The sequence below is a fragment of the Mus pahari genome, chromosome 19 (assembly GCF_900095145.1).
Source record: "Mus pahari chromosome 19, PAHARI_EIJ_v1.1, whole genome shotgun sequence".
Taxonomy (NCBI): Eukaryota; Metazoa; Chordata; class Mammalia; order Rodentia; family Muridae; genus Mus; species Mus pahari.
Window position 1 is genome coordinate 13128680 of NC_034608.1, and position 7156 is coordinate 13135835.

A 7156-nucleotide genomic window follows, 5' to 3' on the forward strand; every position below is an offset into this window, starting at 1 on the left:
TCTCTGGTTGGAGCTTGTTCCTACTGTGATTCTGTTAGCCTCTGTCAGCAGTCCTGGGAGTCCAGCTCTCTCCTGAGTCTCAGTGGTCAGATTACTCTCTGCAGGGAAGCTCTCCTCTAGCAGGGAAGGTGCACAGATGCCCTGGCGTTCATATCTGCCTCCTGGCTAAAGATGTAGGCCCAAACCAGGGCCTGTCCCAGAAGATGTGTTGCCTCTGCAGTTTATTCACTCACCTACACAGACTAGCCACCGAGAGACCCTGGACACAATATGACTCTCTCACCTGCTCTGGCAGACAGAGAGCCCTCACAGGTGGCCACCTTTCCTCTGGTGAGGAAGGTGCCCAAATTTCTGGAGCCCAAAACAGGGTCTGTCCCAGAAGTTAGGTTGCTTCTGTCTGTCCCAAACTTGTGTAGCTTCTGTGGTCCACACTCTCGCCAGCGCAGACTGGAGCCTAGGTGAACCAGAGTAAAGATGGCTCTCCTGCCAGCTCAGGCCTTGAGACTCCTCCAGGGTGAACACACCTCCTCAGGCAGGAAAGGTGCTGGATGACTGGAGCCAGAACTGGGATCTTTCCCAGAAGCTGTGTAGCTTCTGCAGGCTGCCCCCTCCCCGCCAGGCACTGGAGCAAAGATGGCTCTCTTACCAGCTCTCCTCTGGTGGGACTCATGCAGGATGTCTGGAGCCAGAAATGGAGTCTGTCCCAGCAGCTGTGTCACTTCTGCAGGCCACCTTCTCCCCAGCAGTGCACCGGAATAAAGATCATAAGAACAATTTTTAGACATTGGAGTTCATTGTTATAAGTCTGTACTTTAATGTCCCTCACAACACCAAGGGATTTTACCTCCACAGTAGCTAACCTAAGAGTTGACAGTTCTACTGCACTGATGAATAAATTGTGGACACAATTGTAGGTACATATTTCCTGCTATGGTCAAAGCTATTTGACTTGAGTGATTGTCTTCATTCTCAACCCATAGGAAACAGGTTACATTCATTTAAGAAATGGTGTGTATATTAAGATGATCTATTCATGAAATCATTCATCAACTGTTTCAATGAAAATGGTTCTGCTTGGAGGGTGCCACAGATATTAGGTGAGGGTAAGAATCTGGTTCATTGGCTGTGGTGATTGTGAAAAGCATTCATCTCAGAAAAAGGTGTAACTTATGAAGTCCTCTTCTTTGAAATTGATACAATAATTATAAATATTAAGCAAACCATTCAGTCTCACTCTTTGTTGTTTCCTTACAAGCCATTTCCCAAATTAATTGTCTACATTTGTTTTGACTGTATACATAATTTTGAAATATGTAAGCTCTTCTGAAAACCATTTTCATATGATGAGATATTAAAAAGTGATTGTTACTTCTTGTTATTTTTGTTGCTAGAGGTGGAATTATGTTTGTGTGGGTTTGTTGAACGACTACTTTCTTGCTTCTTCTGGGATGTAATTTTGCTCCTTATGTTGGTGTTTTCCATCTATTATCTTTTGTGGGACTGGATTTGTAGAAAGATATTTTGTAAATTTGGTTTTGTCATGGAATATCTTGTTTTCTCCATCTATGGTAACTGAGAGTTTTGTTGGATATAGTAGCCTGGACTGGCATTTGTGTTCTCTTAGGGTCTGTATCACATCTGTCCAGGATCTTCTGGTTTTCATAGTCTTTGGTGAGAAGTCTGGTGTAATTCTGATAGGCCTGCCTTTATATGCTACTTGACCTTTTCCCCTTACTGCTTTAATATTTTCTTTGTTTTGTGCACTTGGTGTTTTGATTATTATGTGACTGGAGAAATTTCTTTTCTGGTCCATTCTATAGGAGTTATGTAGGTTTCTTGTATGTTTATGGGCATCTCTTTCTTTATGTTAGGGAAGTTTTTTGTATAATTTCATTGATGATATTTACTGCTCCTTTAAGTTGGTAATCTTCACTTTCTTCTATAACTATTATTCTTTTTTTTTTTGTTTTTTTTTTTGTTTTTTTTTTTTTGTTTGTTTTTTTGTTTTTAACCCTGAATGGACTTTCGTAATTTTTATTCTTGATTTTTTTGTAATTTTTATTCTTAATCATGCCCTCTTTTTGACCCATATCAAGAGTTGGAGGTTTTCTTATCATCAGAATGTTTCAGTCAAGTGTGGTAGTGTGAGCATATATTCCAGCACATGGGACTTAGAGGCAGGAGCATTAGGAGTACAAGGGTATTCTCTGCTACTTAGCAAGTTTGAGGCCAGCCTGAGCTACACGAAACCATGTCTCAAAAAAATTTTAATTTTATATTGAACAGAAAAAAAAACCGTAAAGACATATATTCAACCAACTATCATGAATGAATACTTTTTGGCACTAAATGCACTATTCCTAACATAAAGTAATTTACTCTTTTTTTTTTTTTAAATTGGCATAAAATAATTTATTACAGAAATAAAAAAATATCAAGGGCAAGTAATATTTAACAAACAGAAGTCAAATAGCATGACATTTTACCAAGTATTTATAACTATTATTCTTAGGTTTGGTCTTCTCATTGTGTCCTAGATTTTCTGGATGTTTTGGTTAAAAGATTTTTGCATTTTGCATTTTCTTTGAATGTTGTTTTAATGTTTTCAATATATCTTCTGCACCTGACATTCTCTCTTCTATGTCTTGTGTTCTGTTGGTGATGCTTACATCTATGACACCTGATCTCTTTCCTAGGTTTTCTAACTCCAGGGTTGTTTACTTTTGTGATTCCTTTATTGTTTCTATTTCCATTTTTAGATCCTTGATGGTTTTGTTCAGTTCCTTCACCTGTTTGTGTTTTCCTGTAATTTTTTAAGGGCTTTTTCTGTTTTCTCTTTGAGAGCCTCTACCTGTTTACCTGTATTTTCTTGTATTTCTTTAAGCGAGTTACTTATGCCCTTCTTAAAGTCTTCTATTATGATCATGAAATGTGATTTTAAATCACAGTCTTGCTTTTCTGTTGAGTTAGGGTACCCAGGGCTCACTGTGGTGGGAGAACTGGGTTTTGGTGATGCCAAGTAGCCTTGGTTTCTGTTGCTTATCTTCTTGCCCTTGCCTTTTACTATCTGGTTATATCTGGTGTTAACTTGTCTTACTGACTCCGGCTTGTCCCTCCTGCAAGCCTTTGTGTCTGTACTCCTGGGAGACAACCTATCTCTGGGCACTGTTTGAATATGAAGCCAAATGGCACAGGATCAACTCCAGGTGCATAGGGAAACTGGAATACTTCTTGGTTCCTGTGTTCTGAGGTTTCTGAGTGGGTTCCTTTGAGCATCAGTGGTGGTCTTACCTTCGCTTACAGGCTTGTCTGCACTCCTGTAATGCTAGCTCTCCCTGTGATATTTGGGTATGGATCCCTTTGGTACAGGATTAGCTCTGGCCCTCAGTACCCCATTTTAATAGGGTTATTTGCTTCTCTGTATTCTAACTTCTTGTGTTCTTTGTACATTTTGGATATTATCCCTCTAGTAGATGTAGACTTGGTAAAGACTGTTTCCCAATCTGTTTGTTGTTATTTTGTTCTGTTAACAGTATCCTTTGCCTTATAGATGCTTTTCAATTTTATGAGGTTCCACTTGTCAATTGTTGATCTTAGAGCCTGAGCCACTGGTGTTCTGCTCAGGAAATTTTCCCCTGTGCCAATGTGTTCGATGCTCTTTCCTACTTTCTCTTAGATTCAGTGTATTTGTTTTTATGTGGAGGTCCTTAGTCCATGTGTACTTGAGTTTTGTATAAGTAGATAAGAATGGATTAATTTGCATTCTTCTACATTCCAAATGCCATTTGAATCAGCACCATTTGTTGAAAATGCTATCATGTTTTCCACTGGATGGTTTTGGCTTCTTTGTCAAAGATCAAGTGACCAAATGCGTTTGGGTTCATTCCTTGGGTCTTCATTTCTACTCAATGGATTCTATTCATTGATCTACCTCTCTGTCTCTGTACTAATATCACAAGGTTTTTAATACAATTGCTCTGTAGTATAGCTTAAGGACAGGGATGGAGATTTCCTCCAGAAGTTCTTTTATTTTTGAGAATAGTTTTCACTATCCTGTTTTTTTAATTCCAGATGAATCTGAGAATATTTTGTTCTATCTCTGTGAAGAACTGATTTGTAATTTTGATGGATATTGCATTGAATCTGTAGATTGCTTTTGGTAAGATGGCCATTTATATTTCTGTTAATTCTACTGATCCATGAGCATGAAAGATCTTTCCATCTTCTGTAGATTTCTTAGATTTATTTCTTGAGAGACTTGACGTTCCTGTCATACAGATCTCTTCACTTTCTTGGTTAGAGTCACACCAGGATATTTTGTATTATTTTTACCTATTTTGAAGGGTGTCATTTCCATAATTTCTTTCTCAGCCCATTTATCCTTTGAGTAGAGGAAGGCTACTGATTTACTTGAGTTAATTTTATACCAACCACTTTGCTCAAGTTGTTTATCAGTTTTAGGAGTTCTCTGGTAGAATTTTGTACTGCTAATATATACTATCATATCATCTGTAAATAGCGGTATCTTGAATTCTTCCTTTCCTATTTTTATCCTTTTAGCTGCTTCTTTTTTCAAATTCTGTGGCTAGAACTTTGAGTACTATATTGAATAAATATAGAATAAATAGTGGTCAGCCTAGTCTTGTCCCTGATTTTAGATGTTGGCTATTGATTTGCTGTATGTTGCTCTTATTGCATCTATGTATGGAGCTTGAATTCCCAATCTTACTAAGACTTTTAACATGAAGGAGTGTTGTATTTTTCTAAGGCTTTTCAGTATCTAATGAGATGATCATGTATTTTTTTCTTGGAGTTTGTTTATATAGTGGTTTACATTGATGGATTTCCTTATATTGAACGATCTCTATATCTCTGGGATGACACCTACTTGATCATGGTGAATGAATGTTTTGATGTGTTCTTGGATTAGGTTTGTGAGAATTTTATTGAGTATTTTTACATCAATAATCATAAGGCAATTTGTTCTTAAGTTCTGTTTTTTTGTTGGGTCATTATGTGGTTTAAGTGTCAGCACAACTGTGGCTTAATAGAATAAATTAGGTATTTTCCCTCTGTGTTTATATTGTTGAATAGTTTGAGAAGTATTTGTAGTAGGTGTTTTCTGAAAGTCTGCTAGTATTCTGCAGTACCTCTATATTGCCCCAGGTTTTTGTTGTTGTTGTTGTTGCTGTTGAGAAACTTTTAATGACTGCTTCTATTTCCTTAGGGGTTATGTGACTGTTTAGATGGGTTATCTGATCCTGATTTAACTTTATTATCTGGTACCTGTATATAAATCCATCTATTTCTTCTAGATTTTCCAGTTGTGTTGTATATATTTCTTTGTAGTAGGATCTTATGATTTTTAAATATTTTCTCATTTTCTTGTTTTTATGTCTTTCTTTACCTTTCTGATTCTCTGAATTTGGGACTGTCATTGTGCTCTCTAGTTAGTTTGGCTAAGGGTTTATCTATCTTGTTGATTTTTTTCAAAAACAAGCTCCTGGATTTGTTGATTCATTGTATAGTTCTCTTTGATTCTCCTTATTTTATTTCATCCCTGACTTTGATTATTTCCTGCCATATTTTCCTCCTTTGTGTTTTTGCTTGTTTGTGTTCTACACCTTTCAGATATGTTATTAGGCTGCTAGTGTATTATCTCTACAGTTTCTTAATGAAGGCACTCAGAGATATGAGTTTTCTTCTTAGCACTGGTTTCATTGTGTCTCATAAGTTTGAGTATTCTGTGCCTTCATTTTCAGTAAATTTCAAAAAGTCTTTAATTTTTTTCTTTATTTCATCCATTACCAGGATATCATTAAGTAGAGAGTTGTTCAGCTTCCATGTACATGTATTTTGTTTTGTTTTTTTGTTATAGAAGACCTGCCTTAGTCTGTTGTGGTCTGATAGAATGCGTGGGATTAATTCAATCTTATTGTATCTGTGAGGCTTGTTTTCTGACTGATTATATGGTCAGTATTTTAGAAGGTATCATGAGGTGGTGATATTCTTTTGGGGTGAGATGTTCTGTAGATATCTTCTAAATATATTTGGTTCATAACTTCTGCTTGTTTCAGTGTGTCTCTGTTTAGGTTATGTTTCCACCATATGTCCATTGTTGAGAGTGGCATGTTGAAGTCTCCCACTATTACTTTGTGAGATTCAATATGTGCTTTGATCTTTAGTAAAGTTCCTTTTATAAATGTGGTGCCCTTGCATTTGGGGCATGTTCAGTATTAAAAGTTCATCTTGGTGAATTTTTCCTTTGCTGAGTATGTGCCCTTCATCATGTTTTTTGATAACTTTTGGTGGAAAGTCTGTTTTATTGGATATTAGAGTTACTACACCAGCTTGATTCTTGGGACTATTTGTTTGGAAAAATTTTTCCAGCCATTTACTCTGAGTTAGTGTCTGTCTTTGTCACTGAGGTGTGTTTCTTGTATGCAGCAAAATGGTGGGTTCTGTTTACTTCTACAGCTTGCTTCCTATGTCTTTTTATTGGGGAATTGATTCCAATGATATTCCCAGATGTTAATGACCAGTGATTGTTACTTGCTGTTATTTTTGTGGTTGGAGGTGTAATTATCCTTTTGTGGTTCCTTTTGGTCTCCTTGTTGTGAGATTAATTTCTTGCTTTTTGTTGGCTGTAGTTTCCATTCTTGTGTTGGAGTTTTCCTTCTGTTATCCTCTGGAGGGCTGGTTTAGTGGAAAGATATTGCTTAAATCTGCTTTTGTCGTAGAATATCTTGGTTTCTCCATGTATGTTAATTGAATATTTTGCTGGGTATAGTAGCCTGGGCTGGCATTTTTTGTTCTCTTAAAATCTATGTAACAACTGCCCCAGATCTAGTCTTTTTTAGAGTCTCTGTTGAGAAATCTGCTGTAATTCTAATAGGTCTGACTTTTTAGGTTACTTGACCTTTTCCCCTTACTGCTTTTAAGATTCTTTCTTTGTTCTGTGCATTTGGTGTTTTGATTATTATGTGACTGGAGTTTTTTTCTTTTCTGGTGCAATCTATTTGGATTTTTGTAGGCTTCTTGTACATTTATGTCCATCTCTGTTTTCAAGTTGCAGATGTTTTCTTCAAAAGTTTTCTAGAAGATGTTTACTGGCCCTTTGAGTTGGGAATCTTCTATCTCTTCTATAGCTCTTATT